This window comes from Cyprinus carpio, chromosome A2, assembly GCF_018340385.1.
Source record: "Cyprinus carpio isolate SPL01 chromosome A2, ASM1834038v1, whole genome shotgun sequence".
Lineage (NCBI taxonomy): Eukaryota > Metazoa > Chordata > Actinopteri > Cypriniformes > Cyprinidae > Cyprinus > Cyprinus carpio.
The window spans coordinates 28,273,976-28,291,368 of record NC_056573.1 but is presented as its reverse complement, the minus strand read 5'-3'; the positions used below and the strand labels follow the sequence as shown (position 1 = coordinate 28,291,368).

At 45.9% G+C, this 17,393-nt stretch overlaps 2 protein-coding genes across 2 annotated transcripts in view; both read left to right on the top strand.

The window, feature by feature from the left end:
- LOC109056280 (MAU2 chromatid cohesion factor homolog) overlaps positions 1-9,286 on the top strand; it is a 22,218-nt gene extending 12,932 nt beyond the window's left edge. Inside the window, exon 20 of the mRNA XM_042713781.1 lies at positions 9,234-9,286. The gene's annotated coding sequence lies outside the window, so the exon portion shown is untranslated. The remainder of the gene's footprint in view (positions 1-9,233) is intronic.
- Positions 1-17,393, top strand: part of LOC109083281 (transcriptional repressor p66-alpha-like) — a 195,295-nt gene that overhangs the window by 836 nt on the left and 177,066 nt on the right. The window lies entirely within an intron of this gene.

Here is a 17,393-nt window from a genome sequence, read left to right as displayed (position 1 = left end):
GTCCCGGGCTGCTGCTCTTCCTCCTCCTCCTCCTCCTCCTCCTCCTCCTCTTCCTCTTCTTCCTCTTCCTCTTCCTCCTCTTAAAGCGGAACGCGCTCATTTAAGGTGCGCGCGAGACGCTGGCGGTGTTTGACAGCTGATCATATTTCCATGAACGCATATATGCAGGATGATGAGAATGTTACAAACTGAACAGAAACATCACTTCCTCTGTAAATGCGTGAAGGCGAGTTTACTGATATGCACAAAATTAAATCATAAGAAGGCTCAACAAAATAAATAAATAAATGGCATAAACTAACTGAATTCATGTAAAAGAACACAATAAAAGGAATATGCAGCAGAAGTGTCATTTATGAGCTTTGACATCATCACGTGTTTAAAACCTGATTAGTGATGTTCGTTTTAACCCTTAACCGACCGTTCTGACCGGTGAATACAATACGTTAAACGGTTTAAAAAGTTTTTTTTCTTCAATAATTTATCAAAAATATTTAAAAAAGGTTTGCTGCGTGGTTAAAATACCCGTATAAGAAAAAAAGAGAAAAAAAAAACATAAGTCGCATTTTATTCCTTCATTCAGAAATAGACCTAATGCAAAATGTTTACAAACATATTAAACACCGTAAACACAGCTAGACTGTTTTAGTTTCCCTCACTCCACTACAAAGCCTTTCAGTTAACAGTATTTAGAAAATTTAGAGAATGAAAAAATATAAGCTTTAGCAAACAACAAGCCGAAACGAATTCATTGAAGTTAAAACGAAACTGAAACCAATGTTGAGTTTCTCATTCGACACAAAATCTAATGTTTCCGTATCCGCGATGTGTTTGAATGCCAAATTATTATTATTTATGTACTTCGCTTCAGGCAATATCCATGTAAACCTAAATGTTTAATATAACACTTACAGCACAGATGTGACTACATGTTGAAACTGAGCTGTGTTTGTTTGAGTGTGTGTGTGTGTGAGAGAGAGAGAGAGAGAGTGTGTGTGTGTGTGTGTGTATGTTATTATGATCATGAACAGACTGTGTTGTCACGTTAGTAAAGCCGTGTTCAGCTTGAGGTTTTTTCTTCTATCAGTGGAAGCAGCTGCTACTTTTAGTCATAACGATAATCCGAATTGTAAAAGGTGTGTCTTTATTTGTGTGCATTCACAATAAAAACAAATCTTTGTGCTTTTGTAAAATAAGCCTGAAGAAAAATAGCATGCCGCTCTCTGCCGTCTGTTTCCTTTCACGCAGCACGCTAGGCTACTTGCACAGTTTTTCTTTCATTTTTCTTAATTTATAATTTAAGTAAAGATATATTTCTCTTATAGGCCTATTTATTAGTATGTGTATATATATATAGCCTAGCTTTTTTATGTTTTCTCCGCTCGCAGAAGGTGCGTGATGTGAATCCTCATGTTCTATTTCTAATTGGTCACAGACACTTAACTTTTCTAATTTAATTAAATTCTAATTTAAAATAATCTTGTTGGTTAACGGGTTTCTCCATCCCAAAATGAAAATGTTGTCATTAATCACTTACCCCCATGTCGTTCCAAACCCGTAAAAGCTCAGTTCATCTTCTGAACACTATTTAAGATATTTAAGATGAAAGCCGGGAGGCTTGTGACTGTCCCATAGACTGCCAAATAAATAACAGTGTCAAGCTCCAGGAAAGCACCGTCAGAATACTCCATCTGTCATCAGTGACTCAACCGTAACGTTGTGAAGTGACGGTAACACTTTCTGTACACGAAGAAAACAAAAATAACGACTTTATTCAACAATTCCTCTCCTCTGTGTCTCTCCACATCAGCGTAGCAGCATTTTGTAGAATCTGAACTGAACGCAGACGGCGTATGCTCTTCTGTGTCAGCAGCGACACAAAGATACGCTTTCTGTGTGCATTTACGCTTTGGTTTGAAAGAAAACAGCGCATCTGTGTGGTAAAACATTTGAGATCAGTGTTGCAGTTCCACAAATCTAAAGTCTTTCTGAACGTATATAAAGCAGAAGGTTGTTTAGAAACGAATGACAAGAAGTATTTAATTTAATTAATCTGATAACATAATCCCTATAATCAGCCACCAACCAGCGCTTCTGAAGGGGATTCTTACTGCTAGATGTTGTTGTGATGATGATGATGATGATGAAGATGAGTGAAGGCCCGTTCACATCAAAGACAATAACAATAAACTTTTAATAATTGTTCTAATTTTATGAGAACAGGGAAGTCCACATTACAACTATGACATCCTGGAATCACTTTCAGAATGATTATTATAATTTTTTTTTTTGTTCAGCTGATGAATGACAAAAACATCGACAGCCAATTAGTATCCAGCCACGATTAAAAAAGCTGAAGCCAGCGCTGATCATAAACAGAACACTATCATCCGCTGGTGTGGACACTAATGTAGTTATCAGGCTTTATCTGCTCGAGGTCTGTTGTGTTTAGAGTCATGATGCACCGTTACAACCCTTCTTACTGTCAGTGTGTGATGTGTTTACAGAGATTGTAAAAGAGATGTTTGTGCTGAGGAGAAGCAGTGCTGTGTTTTATGTCAATGAAATGAATGTTCAGTTCTTTCTGAAATAAGAGTAAACTGTGTTAAGATGCTTTGAAATGAACTGATTCAGAAGCAGATGCATCGGTGTTGGATTGATGACGCGTCACACAGACGAACGTAGGGCTTGACTTTATCATAAGGAACTGATTAGAAAGTGCTTGATAAACGAGGGATGGATAAGGAAAGTCTTTTCAGAGGTGGAGTGAGATTCATATTTAGTAACTGTTGTGTGTGTGTGTGTGTGTCTGGGACGTGTGAAGATCTTCGTAGCTTCGTGTGTCGACTCTTCCCCGGAGATTCAGAATCACCCGTCTGACCGTGCTTCTGCTGGACCGTCTTCAGTTCGCTGCTGTTTGGTGCCTGCTGATGCTGCAGCGTCTGTGTTTGTTGTCGGTTGCCATGACGTTAGGATGCTGAAGCCGTTGCCGGGTGATGGAAGCTACCAAATCACACACATACTGAGACGCAGGATAATCCTTTATTCCTGGAAGGTGGCGCTCGGGCTTGTTTAAACATGACGTGGGCTGCTGGACGTTGTGTAGATGTTTGTCAGAGGGTTGTGAAGTTTACGTTGCTCGACTGCATTGCATTTGCATGAGCTGGCGGTAAACCACAGCTGCAGATCTCCGGCCTGATGGGAAGCGAGTCGGTGTGAATCATCACATTCTAGCGCTCTACTCAGAGTTACTGACACTAGTGTTCATCAGGACACTTTAACCCTTCGCTGGCTGTGTTTACACACACTGCAGTCAGTGTGGATCGTGGTGCATTTATCATCACTGCTGATTTCACTGATCTCGGTGCTGAACCTCATGATGTCAGAATTCATATTTAATACAAATTAAGAATTTTTGAAGTGATAGTTCACCCAGAAGTGATCATTCTGCCATCATTTGCTCACCCTCATGTCCTTCTAACCTGCTCTTTTTCTATTCGATATTTTGAGAAATGTCTCTGGGTTTTTGTCCAGCCAGTGAAGGTCAGTGCGGTCCAGTGTTGTCTGGTGCCCAGTGTCTGTTGTGTCTGTCATACAGGTTTGAAAGACATGAGGACGAGTAAATGATGACACGACAATAATTTCAGAACCATTGAGAATATTTTGCATTATGAAACTCATTTAAACATTCTTACTCCTAAAGTAGTCATCTTGTGCAGAATGTGGGTGTGTTTTTGAACCACAGAGCTGTTATAATGGCACAGGAGCTCTGATTGGTCTGTGGATCATAAATGAATCGTCTGCTGGTTTGTGAAAGTGCATCATGTTTTGTGTCTCTGTTCAGTCAGCGATTCTGATTCAGAATCACATGTTCCTCCAGGAGCAGAAGGAGACACATCTTCCTCTCTCTCTCTCTCTCACACACACACACACACGGACGGGCGGACAGGCACGTAGGTCACGCTCAGCGTTTAGAGCAGCGCTGTAGGAGAGGTCATTACATCAGACGCTATAAATACACTCCGCACAGACACTTCCTGTGCCCTGACGCGAGCGTGAGCCCTGCAGAGACACTGACTCTACGCATATCTGGAGACACAGAGGTCAGTGGTCATCACAGGGTCTGTCCCAACTCTAGTGAGCACCCTACTTAGGCATCATCTTCACTGAAGCAGAACCTTATGTCCTGACTGATTTAAATAACACTTGATTCAGTTTGCATGACGTTAAAACTCATGACTCATGATTTTAGACTGTGGACGATTAATGTCTCCACGATTGCTTTTGATGAAATATGTTAGTATCGCGCTACAGCACACTTTCTATCAGAGTTCTGGCGTCTCTCTCTCAGTATACTGTACAACACCACACACATCCACATCACATCTTACTCCGCGGTAGAGTTACACTCACGGGAGGCTGCACTTATTCTCAATCACAAAACTACATTATTTGTGTTTCATTCGTGTGCTGTACTGTCGTGCTTTTTCTGAGCGTATACACCTGAAGCGTGCGCACACTAAAAACACCTGTCAAACAGCGCCTGATTACTGGACTTGAGTTATCTTTCACATCTGACTGTGCTAATACTGTCAAAAACACACAAGGTTTACATATAAACACTGTTGGTTATGTGTAAAGTGAAAGTAAACAGTTGAGAGAAAAACGGATGCGTGCAGGTCTTAAAGTGACAGCAGACTAATATTAAACATGCTGCTGTCTGATTCTTCAAAATAACTTTTGTGTTCAACGGAAGAAACTCATTCAGGTTTAAAACAACTTGAGAGTGAGTAAATGATGACAGAATTTTTATTTTTGTGTGAACTGTACCTTTAATGTTAATAAAACAACAAAACGCAGAGAACAATAACTCCCTGCTCTTGACTGAACTTTCAACTTAACATAGTTACTTTAATAAGAATCACAGTATAATTTATACAGTGACGTGTATATAGTGTATATTACCTTTTAAGGCTTTGGTTTTTTTTAAAACAGGGAAAATAGTTTGGCTGTACTGTACCACACATTGTGATAAAATCTTGCTTTTCCTGATATTTTTGCCATATTGCCCTCCCCTAGCTGAACTATTGTATACCGGAAAATCCAACTTTATCCTCATACATACAGTAGTACACTTACGCAAACGATGTATACTGTATATCTAATCTCAACTGCTTGATTGTTTATATCATCACAAAACTATATTATCGTCCAGCTCTAATCTGATTAATGCTATTATAAGGCATGAAGATATTGCGATATTATAAACATAAACATCATGATTTTTCTGTAAAGCAGCTTTGAAAACTGTTTTGTGAAAAGCCTGATATAAATGAATGAGACCTTAACTGACTATTATAGAAATTTCTGTGTTGATCAATAAAGGATATTTATTTAAATTATTTTATAGAGCTTGTTGCAATGCATTCTAGGATTTGGCAAGGTACAGCATTTGCTCCCTATGTAGACAGCTCACTGGGACAGAGGTGTGTGCGTGAGAGTGCAAGTGCGCGAGTGTGAGTGTGTGCGAGTGAGTGAGAGTGCGAGTGTGTGTGAGTGCGAGTGTGAGCGCGAGCGTGTGCCATTGAGAGCCAGTGCGAGCGTGTGCCAGTGAGAGCGTGTGCGAGTGAGTGAGCGTGTGCGAGTGAGTGAGCGCGACGGAGTGTGAGCGTGTGCGAGTGCGAGCGTGTGCCAGTGAGAGCCAGTGCGAGCGTGTGCCAGTGCGAGCTTGTGCGAGGAGTGAGAGCGTGTGCCAGTGAGAGCGTGTGCCAGTGAGAGCGTGTGCGAGTGAGAGCGTGGGCCAGTGAGAGCGTGTGCCAGTGAGAGCGTGTGCCAGTGCCAGCGTGTGCGAGTGAGAGCGTGTGCCAGTGCGAGCGTGTGCGAGTGCGAGCGTGTGCGAGTGAGTGAGCGCGACGGAGTGTGAGCGTGTGCGAGTGTGAGCGTGTGCCAGTGCGAGCGTGTGCCAGTGAGAGCCAGTGCGAGTGTGTGTGATGAGCGTGTGTGCCAGTGCGAGCGTGTGTGCGAGTGAGAGCGTGTGTGCCAGTGAGAGCGTGTGCCAGTGAGAGCGTGTGCGAGCGAGTGAGAGCGTGTGCGAGTGAGAGCGTGTGCGAGTGAGAGCGTGTGCCAGTGAGAGCGTGTGCTGGTGGCCAGAGAGCTGTGTGCCAGTGAGAGAGGTGTGCGAGTGAGCGAGTGTGCCAGTGAGAGAGTGTGCCAGTGAGAGCGAGTGCCAGTGAGCGCGTGTGCCAGTGAGAGCGAGTGTGACAGTGAGTGAGCAGTGTTGCCAGTGAGAGCGTGTGCGAGCAAATGTGTGAGCGCGAGGCAGAGCGAGCGTGTGTGAGCGTGTGCGACTGAGTGTGAGCGTGTGCGACGGAGTGTGAGCGTGTGCGAGTGAGTGTGAGCGTGTGCGAGTGTGAGTGTGTGCGAGCGTGAGAGTGAGTAAGAGCGTTGTGGCGAGCGTGTGCGACTGACCGTGCGAGCGTGTGCCGACTGAGTGCGGAGCGTGTGCGACTGAGTGTGCGAGCGTGTGCAAGTGAGTGAGAGCGTGTGCGACTGAGTGAGAGCAAGTGTGAGCGTGTGCGAGCGTGTGCCAGTGAGAGCGTGTGCGAGCGTGTGAAAGCGTGTGCGAGCGAGTGAGCGCGAGCGAGAGAGCGTGTGTGAGCGTGTGCGTTTTCCGAGGTGAAGAGTGTGAGTGTTTGCGTGAGTGTGCGAGCGTGTGTCGCGAGTGGAGTGTGAGCTGTGTGCACAGTGAGTGAGAGCGTGTGCGATAGCTGAGTTGATTTCAGAAGTGTGTGAGCGTGTGGGTAGTGAGAGCGTGTGCGAGACGTGTGAGAGCGTGTGCGACGCTGAGAGTGAGCGGTGAGCGCGAGCGAGAGTTTGTGTGGAGCGTGTGCGATCCGAGTGAGAGTATGAGTGTTTGCGAGTGTGAGCAGTGTGCGAGTGAGACGTGAGTGAGAGTGTGTGAGGGTGTGTGTTTGCGAGTGTTGACTGTGTGTGGCGTGTACGTCCCGTGAGTGCGAGTGCGTGTCTGCGAGGATGATGAGTGAGTGGAGAGTGTGTGTCGCGCGTCGTGTGGTGTGCGTGTGCGTTCACGAGTGTGTTGAGAGCGTGTGTGCGTGCGCGAGTGTGTAAGTGTGAGTGTGTGTGCAAGTGTGCGAGTATGTGTGTGTGTGTGAGCTTGCGCTCTGGAGAGTCATCTGGTGTGTCGCTGCAGCGGATGTGGTGTTCTTGAGTTCACTGATTTGAGGGGTTCATGTCGTTCACGTCACGCATCAGTGCAGGAAACCCTGGCCGTCATCTTCTCAGGTCACAGTAAACCACTGACATTTGCAGCGCTTTGCAGTTTATCCCATCATCACAGGCTTGTGTGTGTGTGCAGTGCAGCTCAAACACGCTGGAGAAACCTCTGATGGAGCATATGATGATCAGATCGAGGTTCAGTTCGAAATCAAGCAGGAACAGATTTACTGGATTCATTAGGCAGCTGATTTCTCCATCAGACTGCAGCAGAAGATGAAACCATCTTTTAGTCACATGACAGTTTGATCAACACTAGAGTACAAAGGTTGTTGGGTACGTAGATATTTAAAGGTTTTTAAAAGAGAAGTCTCTTCTGCTCACCAAGGCGGGCATTTATTTGATCAAAAATACAGTAAAAACAGGTGAAATATTATTAGAATGTAAAAACAGCTGTTTCTGTGTGAATCTCTGTTAAAGTGTAATGTATTGCTACTGTGATGTGCAGCTGTGTATTTTCAGCATCATTACTCCAGTCTTCAGTGTCACATGATCTTCAGAAATCATTCTAATATGATGATTTACTGCTCAAGAAAACATTCTGATTCGTATCAATGTTTGAACACAGTTGTGCTTGCCCAATATTTTTGTGGGGAAACCTTGATATATTTATTTTCTCAGGATTTCACAGATGAACAGAACTGTTCAAAAGAACAGCATTTATTTGAAATAGAAATCTTTTTTAACATTATAAATGTGTTCACTGTTAGTTTTGATCAATTTAAAGCATCCTTGATGAATAAGAATATTTCTTTCAAAACAACTTTTGAATGTTACATAATGACGTGACGGCCTGATTTCCTGTGCTCTGATTGGATCAGAATATTGTCCTGGAGTCTGAGCTCAACAGGTTCATCACGGGTTTGTCCAGTTAGTTCTTCTGATCTTAATGGTTTGTTTGGTGTATGTAATGATTGTGTTTTTGTCAGTTAATTGTTTGATTGTCTGTCCGGCACACACAGTCAGGACGCTCAACCGTGTGTGTGTGTTGTGGGATGTGCCTCGTTTAAGACACAGATGTGTGTGTGTGTGTGTGTGTCAGTCACCAGGGAAGTGTAACACAAGACTGCAGCACCATTTTATCGCCTGCAGTCACCCGATCGGCCCACTGCGGTGGTCACCTGACCTCTGGCGCGCTCTGGATTGGTCCGTTTCAGTGAAGGGAAGTGTGTCAGGAATGAGTCAGTGCTGCTCTGGAGCGCTGAGGTCAGTGTGATGATGAAGATCTTTAAGAGTCAGGTTTTAGATGCAGTTTTGAACAGTGAATGAGGACTGAGGCGTCCAAACACCAGGAAGAGTGTGTTTCTGAGATCTGCTCATCAGCTGCTACTAGTGACAGTAATGCTTGACTTCACCCAGCAGCGCTAACTAGTGGTCTGCAGAACAAGAGCTCACCCACACAAAGGGTTAACTCTCGTCTTCTGTCTCTCTCTCTCTCTCTCTCTCTCTGTCACACACTTACCGGTTCCAACCAGTTCTCAGGAAAGTGCGTCATGTGCCCCATGGAATCCTGGGAAGGGTCATGTGTGTCTCTGTGATGTCACCGGGTGGGAGGAGAGAGGACAACTCTCGATGTCAGCTTTCTATCATCTGTGTGCGTGTGTGAGCATGTGGCGTTTCCTGTTCGTACAGGAAGTGTGCTGATGAGAGTGTGCCGTGGCTCTCACTGCAGGAGTGAGCTCGTGTCTGTCTGTAGGTTTGTCGATTAAACTTCCTGTTGTGGCCCACTGACCCTCTGGGAAAACAGACAGGGGCTTCATTCTGAACTAAAATCAACACTGAAACCGAATGATCCGAGTAATGACACAGTTCATGACTGATGGATTACATCATTTATTTCCCTGTTTATACACACACTCACTCACAACACACACACACACTCACACACACACGCACACTCTCACCACACACACACACTCACACACACTCACACACGCACGCACACACACTCACACACACACACACACACACACTCACACACGCACGCCTACACACGCGCACACACACACACACACCCACACACATCACACTCACGCACACACACACACACTCGCACACACACACACTCGCACACACACACACACACTCTCACTCACACACAAACACACACACACACACAACACACAGCACACACACACACACACACACTCGCCACACACGCACACACACACACTCGCACACACACACTCGCACACACACACACACTCACTCACACACACTCTCGCACACACACTCTCGCACACACACTCACACACACTCTCACACACACTCACTCACTTTCACAAACACACACACACACACACACACACCAAAACAAACACACACACTCTCACACACACACACACTCACACCAACCACAACTCACACACACACACACACACACAACACACGCACCACAACTCACACACACACACACACACACACAACACACACACACACACACACACACACAGTAATCCTGTGTCACACTAAATCGGATTCAGGTTTTCAGATTTCACACTTTTACATTTCTCACTCATTTGCATATTTTTGGAGGGTAACGTGTGACGACCTGCGTGACCTGTTTCTCCATCTGTGCTCGATCTGGAGCATGTGGCAGAAACACTCTCAACAACACACAGACTGATGTCACTTTAGGATTATTAACTCTTTACTCACTACATTCACTCTGACACGCTCATGACTCGCACACGTGTGACTGTTCATGAACGACTTAACTGAGTCGAGCACACTGAGGCAGCCTTTGATGGTTTATCTGTTCCTAAACCGCTCTAATGAGAGAGATTCAGCAGAAACCCAGACTTCCAAAAACCAATCAGTGTGAATTAAATCTGAAGCTGATCCAGATCAGAGCGATTGCACTTCCGTAAATGATGTGGTTTGTTTTGTTTTGCGTGTTCAGGTGCACGGTGATGTCAGAGGACACACGGTGCGGCAGACGCGCAGTCAGAGAAGAACGAGCGCTAGAGCGGGCACTCTCTGGCCCGCGGACGGTAAGCGGCTGAAGCGGAGGATGTCGAGCGCTCGCGGTCAGAGACGGCTGTGACCGTCCAGCCTCCAGCATCCTGAAGGCCACCATCAAAGTGGAGCGAGCAGACGGGGAGACGAGCCCATGGACACCAGCAACACGTGAGGAGCCTTTACATCACATCAGTGTGTGTGTGTGTGTTGTGTGAGACTCTCACGACTGTGTGTGTGAGAGAGTGTGGTGTGTGTGTGTGTGCGTCTACAAAAAATCAGCTTACTTATTATGACACACACGTCTGAAAGTGAAGGAACACATCAGCATCAGATGTCACTCAGTGCGGTTACCAGCACACTCACGTCAATCTCTGTTAAAGTGTAATGTATTTCTGTGATGTGCAGCTGTATTTTCAGCATCATACTCCAGTCTTCAGTGTCACACCTGATCTTCAGAAATCATTCTAATATGATGATTTACTGCTCAGGAAAACATTTCTGATTATTATCAATGTTGAACACACAGTTGTGCTGCACAATATTTTTGTGGAAATGTGATGCATTTTATTTTTCAGGATTCACAGATGAACAGAAAGTTCAGAAGAACGCTCATGAAAAGAAATTTGAAACAGAAAATAGTTGTCTTTAAGTGAATAATCGTCTCTGGTCAGGTGTGGATTTAGAGGTTCAGGGAAATCCCTGGGAAATGTGTTCCCACAAATCCCACAGCTGTTATGAATATGATTGTGGAGCGAGCGTCACATTTGATGATGATGAATCATATTTAATAAGTGCAGCGATCATTCTGTGGGATCAGCTGTCTGTGAAACAGGAAGTCAAGTGTGTGTGTGTGTGTGAGAGAGACCAGGTTGATTGTTTTGTTTCCATGATTTTCTTGTAAACTACAGTCAGGGTTGATGTGTGTGTGTGTGTCCTGTCCCTCAACCCACAGCCCCCCCCCCCCCCCCCCCACACACACACACACACACACAAAGTTTCTCCATTTTCTTCAGCACCTGGAACGCTCCTTCACTTCACAAAATGAAGGCCATGTGTCACTATCCGGTTCAAGCGGCTGGTTGTCATGGTTTCCAGTAGGGGAGGGGGAGGGGTGTCACGTGACATCAGCAGAACATGCGGTGTGGGTCATGTGACGTGTTTAGTTGTGTGATTAATGCACAGGAAGAGTCTGATCTCACACAAAAGACAGTCTCCTCTCTCTGGAGTCCAGAGTGTGTGTGGGTGAGAGAGAGATAGAGGACAGTGATGTGTGTGTGTGTTGAGAGAGAGAGAGAGACAGAGTGTGTGTGTGGTGTGGAGAATGATTGTGTGTGAGGAGAGAGAGAAGAATGTGTGTGTGTTGTGTGAGTGTGCGTGTGTGGTGTGAGTGTGTGTGTGTGTGTGTGTGTGTGTGTGTGTGTGTTCGTGTGTGGTGAGAGAGAGAGAGAGAAACAGAGTGTGTGTGTGTGTGTGTGTGTGTGGTGTGTGTGTGGATGAGTGGTGTGTGTGAGTGTGTGGGATGTGTGTGTGGTGTGTGTGTGAGCGGAGTGGTGAGAGAGAGAGAGAGAGGGAAACAGAGTGTGGGATGTGTGTGTGTGAAAATGTGGAAGTCAAGTGTGTGTGGTGTGTGTGGAGTGAGATGAGTGTGTGATGTGTTTGTGAAGTGTGTGTGTGGAGAGAGTGTAAATAGAGTAAGGAGACTGTGTGTGTGTTGTGTCCCTGTGTGCCCGCCACTCCCCCGCACCCCCACCTACCACACAAACACACACACACAGAGTGGTGTGGAGTGGTGTTTCAGCACCCTGACAACGCACCTGTCACTTCACAAAATGAAGGCCAGGTCACTGTCCGGTGTGTGTGGACGGGTTGTGTGGTGTTCAGTAGTGGAGGTGTGAGGTGTGTACGTGAGATCAGCAGAGATGCGGGGTGGGTGTGTGGTGTGTGTTGTAGTGGTGTGAGAATGAGAGCGAAGTGTGTGGGTCGCATCACAAAATAGGAGGTGTGTCTCTTCGGAGTCCAGAGAGGAGGGTGTGTGAGAGGAGAGAGAGTGTGTGTGTGTGAGTGGAGTGTGTGTGTGTGTGAGAGAGAGAGAGAGGAGAGTGTGTGTGTGTGTGAGAGAGGAGAGAGACAGAGTGTGTGTGTGTGAGAGAGGAGAGAGAGAGCCGAGTGTGTGGTGGGGGGTGTTGTGCGGGGTGTGTGTGGTGAGAGAGAGAGAGAGAGTGTGGTGTGCATGTGTGTGTGTGTGGTGGGTGTGATGTGTGTGCGTGGTGTGTGAGTGGTGAGAGAGAGAGATCGAGAGGAGAGGAGTGGTGTGTGTGTGTGAGTGTGAGTGACTGTGTGGAGTGTGTTGTGTGTGTGTGTGCGGTGTGAGAGGGTGAGTGTGTGTGTGTGTGTTGTGTGGGTGTGCGTGTGTGTGTAGAGAGAGGGACGGTGTGTGTGTGTGTGTGTGGTTGGTGTGAGGAGCGTGTATGACGTGTCTTGTGTGGTGTGAGAGTGTGCCGTGTGTGAGAGAGAGGTGTGTGTGTGTGTGTGTGTCGGTAGAGCGAGAGCGTGTGTGTGTGTGTTGTTGTGAGTGTTAGATTGTGCAGTAGTGAGAGAGAGAGTGTTGTGTGTGTGTGTCGTGTGTGTTGGTGAAGAGAGTTGTGAGAGAGAGTGTGTGAGTGGATGTGTGTGTGGTGAGAGATGTGTGCGTGTGTGAGTGGGTGTCTGTGTGTGTGTGAGAACGAGTGTTTGTGTCTGTGTGTGAGTGAGAGAGGAGAGGTGTGTGTGCGTGTGGTGTGACGTGTGTGTGTGTGTGTGTGTGTGTGATGAGTGTGAGTGAGAGTGGTGTGAGCAGTGTGAGTGTGAGAGTGTGTGTGTGTGTGTGTGGTTGGGTGTGTGTGCGTGGTGATGTGTGAGCGTGTGTGGGGTTTGTGCGTGTGGAGTGAGTGGCGTGTGTGTGTGCGTGTGTGTTGTTTCCTGGGTGGTGTTTGTGTTTTTTTGTTTGTGTTTGTGTGGTGTGTGTGTATTTGTGGGTGAGAGTGTGTGTTTGTGTGAGGTTGGTGTGTGTGTGTGTGTGTGTGTGTGTGTGGTGTGTCTGTGTGGTGGAGAAGGAGTGTGTGTGTGTGTGTTGAGAGTTAGAGTTTGGTGTGTGTGTGTTTGGTGTGTGTGTGTGTGGTGTGAGAGTGCTGTGGTGAGGAGTGTGTGTGTGTGTGTGTGTGTGTGAAGTGTGAGATGTGTGGGAGGTGACGTGTGTGTGGTGTGGTGTTGTGAAGTGTGTTGTGTGTGTGAGTGGTGTGTGTGGTGTGTGTGAGTTGAAGAGAGTTGTGCGAGAGTGTGTGTGTGTGTGTGTGTGTGCGTGCTTGGTGTGGCGTGTGTGTGTGTTTGTGTGTGTGTGTGTGTGTGTGTGGTGTGGGTGGAGTGCGTGTGTGCGTGTCTGTGTGTGTGTGTGTGTGTGCGTGTGGTGTGTGTTGTGGGTGTGGGTGTGTGTGTGTGTGTGTGTGAGAGAGAGCGAGGTGGTGTGTGTGTTTGTCGCGTGTGTGAGTGTGTGAGTGTGTGTTTGTGTGTGGGTGTGTGTGTGTTGGAGAAGTGGGTGAGTGTGCGTGGTGGTGTTGTGTGGTGTGTTGTTTGTGTGTTTTGTGTGTGACTAGGCGGTTTGTGTAGTGCGTTGTGTTTGTTGTGGGTGTGGTGTTGTTGAGTGTGTGTGGTGTGTGTTGTTGTGAGTGTTGTGTGTTGTGTGTGTGGTGTGTTGTGTTTGTGTGTGTTGTTTGTGTGTTTTTGTGGTGAGAGAGTTTGTGTTTGTTGTGTGTGTGTGTGTGTGCGTGTGTTGGGTGTGTTTGTGGTGATGTGTTTTTGTTGTGCTTTTGTGTGTGTTTTTGTGTGTGTGTGAGTGTGGTGTGTTTCGTGAGTGACTGCGTGTGTTGTTGTTTGTTTGTGCCGTGTGAGTGTGTGTGTGTGTGTGTGTGTGTGAGAGAGAGAGAGGAGTGTGTTTTTTTGTGTTCAGGTCGTTTTGAAGGCTTCATTAAACCACGCTCATCCTGTGTGTGATTGTGTTGTATCCCAGCATTACTAGCGCTCAGGTCTCTGTGATGAATAGTTTTGGTTAGTCACTTTGGATGAAAGCATCTGCAGAATGCCTTGATGTGAAACTGTGCAGATCATTTATACCAGCGTTTCTCAAACTGATGAAAAAAAATACCAATTAAACCTTAAAATAAAACCGTTCCAGTCAAAAGATTTTGTGTAGTATTAAGATCAAAAATATTCTGACCTGCATTGGTCATGTGGACCACTGAGCACTATCAGAGAACTGAAATACTATGAAATTAATCATCAAGAGCATGTTTGAGTTCCTGTTGATGGAGAGACGCTGAGGAAAGGCAGGTTTATACAGAAACTCTTCACCTGCACTGAGGATTGTTCCTGATCAGAGAAAACACGTGTGTGTTTCTGGAGGTCTGTCTGCTCTGCTCTCACTCATCATCACTGATGGACGTCCTGACCCTCTGACGGAGTTCACTGTGTACTAGTCTGTCTCATCCACCTCCTCAGATCATCTGTGAGGACCCGTGTCAGAGACTGTGGCTTGTCATGTGACCGCTGCTCACGGTGATTGGATTGTTTCCTATCTGTCCCCCTCTAGTGGACACCGAGCTCATCCCTGACCAGCACAGAAACAGCAAACACCTACTGGTTCAGACAGCAGTCAGCAGGACTTCAGTCGGTCACTGATCACAGATTGTAATTTCAAAAAAACAATTATAGTTAATGTACTTTTGGACTACTTTTTTAATCACTTTTAGATTTACTTAGACTTCTATCATTTATTGCATAGATTTAAAAATTGGATCATTTTGTAAAAAAGTCATTTTTCGGAGTGTTGTGTTGCAAAGGAGTGGAAAAAAACTCCTTGAAACTGTCCGAAAGTTTCAATGGAAAAATCCCAAAAGTTTCCCGAATTTCTTGAAAGTTTTGGAAATTTTCCTGAAATTTACTGCTTTTTTGCAACTCTATTCTGGAAAATATATTCTACATAAACAAACAAACTTGAAACTATATTTATAAAATCTGAAAAAATTAAATAAAAATGAAAATAAAAAAATAGAGAATATAAATTTTTTTATCAACAACATAACAGAACCCAACATGTGGTTTGTGAAGGAAACTGCAGGAGGTTTGAATAATTTATATATTAATCATAAAAATTTCAAATAAAAACCTATACTTTCCTAAATATGAAAGTATTTTACTGACCCGCATGTCATGTGACTATTAACTGATATCAGAATAAATAGGTACTGTATCATTTACTGCCACTGTGTGAATATGTAATCATTTAATTAATAAAGAGTAGCTAGTAGTGATGGTAGTAATATAAAAGTAATATAATTTAAATTACCAGTGCTTCATGTTTTGGATCAGATTATGTGATCCAGGATGAATCTGCACCGAGCGTAATCACAGAAAACCTCTCTGAATGTGATCTTTACTTCTGACCCCCCCCTCCCCCCCCCGTGTTTGATACAGTGAGATGAAGAGAGAGACGCCTGATGATGTTCATCGTTCTGTCCGACGAGTGTGTGCCCAGTCCACAGGTCAACGGAGGAAATGTCAATACCTCAAAGAGCTGGACATGGATGTGTGATGGTAAAACCGTGAACCTTTGACATGAACATCAGCACATGACAACGGCTACACACGTGTGTTAAGGCTCTCTTACAAGGACAGTGTGTTTGTGAACATGCAGATTCATGTATATTTAGTACTTAATCATGTATGGTATATTTTCTGTTGTGTGTGTACTGATCTGTGTGTGTGTGTGTGTATGTGTGTGTGTATTGTGTGTCTGTGTGTGTGTGTGGTTGTGTCTGTTTGTGTGTGTGTGTGTGTGTGTGTGTGTGTGTTGTGTGTGCTGTGGCTGTGTGTGTGTGTGTGTGTGTGTGTGTGTGCGTGAAGATCAGAGACGTATGTGTGTGTGTGTGTGTCTGTGTTGTGTGTGAGCAGTGTGTGTGTGTTGTGTGTGTGTGTGTGTGAGTGGTGTGTGTGTGTGTGTGTAGTGGGTGTGTGTGTGTGTGTGTGTGAACGTGTGGTGTGTGTGTGTGTGTGTGTGAGAGTGTGTGTGTGTGTGGTGTTTGTCTGTGCGGTGGGTGTGTGTGTGCAGCGTGAGTGTGGTGTGTGTGTGTGTGTGTTGTGTGTGTGTGTGGTGTGTGTGTGTGTGTGTGTGTTGTGAGCGTGCTGGCGTGTGTGTGTGTGTGTGTGTGTGTGTGTGTGTGTGTGTGTGTCTGTGTGTGTGTGTATAGGAGTGTGTGGTGTGTGTGTGTGTGGGTGTGTGCGCGTCTTTCCTCTGGTGTCTGGTGTGTGTGTGCGTGTGTGGTACTGTGTAAGTGTGTGTGAAGGTGCTGAGTCGCTTGCTGTGTGTGTGTGGTGCTGTGTGTGATGCGGTGCGCTTTACGCGCGTGTATGTGTGTGTCTGTGTGTGTGTGTTTGTGTGCGCGATGCTGTCGCGCGTGTGTGTCTGTATGTGTGTGTGTGCGCGTGTGTGTGTGTGTGTGTGTGCGTGTGTGTGTGTGCGTGTGTCCTGTGTGTGTGTCTGTGTGTGGTGTGTGCTTGCGCGTGTGTGTGTGTGTGTCTGTGCGTGCGTGTGCGCTTTGCGCGTGTGTGTGCGCTTGCGCGTGTGTGTGTGTGTGTCTGTGCGTGGCGTGTGCGCCTTGCGCGTGTGTGTGCGCTTGCGCGTGTGTGTTGTGCGCTGTGCGCGTGTGTGTGTGTGCAGAGGAGTTCTCCAAAGGAGCGCGGGCGCTGGGGGCGCGGTCATCAAGCAGCTGAAGGAGGAGCTGCGTTTTAGAGGAGGCCAAGCTCATCCTGCTCAAGAAGCTCAGACAGAGTCAAACACACAAAGACTCCGGAGCACAGAAGGTACAAACTACAGAATCTCACGCGGCGCTGAGCTTTAGTAGCACTGCCCTATGACTTAATAAAACACAACATCATAACCAGCTGACCCAGTGTGTGTGTGGAGGTCAAACCGTGTGAAAGGACTTCTTAAATGATCATTCTGCTGTGTCTCGATTCAGCCGGCTGGCTCCTGTGTCCAGCGCTCCTCCTCCTCTGATGAAGGGATCTGCTGCTGGGAAAACAGCACAACCTGTGAGTCCTTCACACAC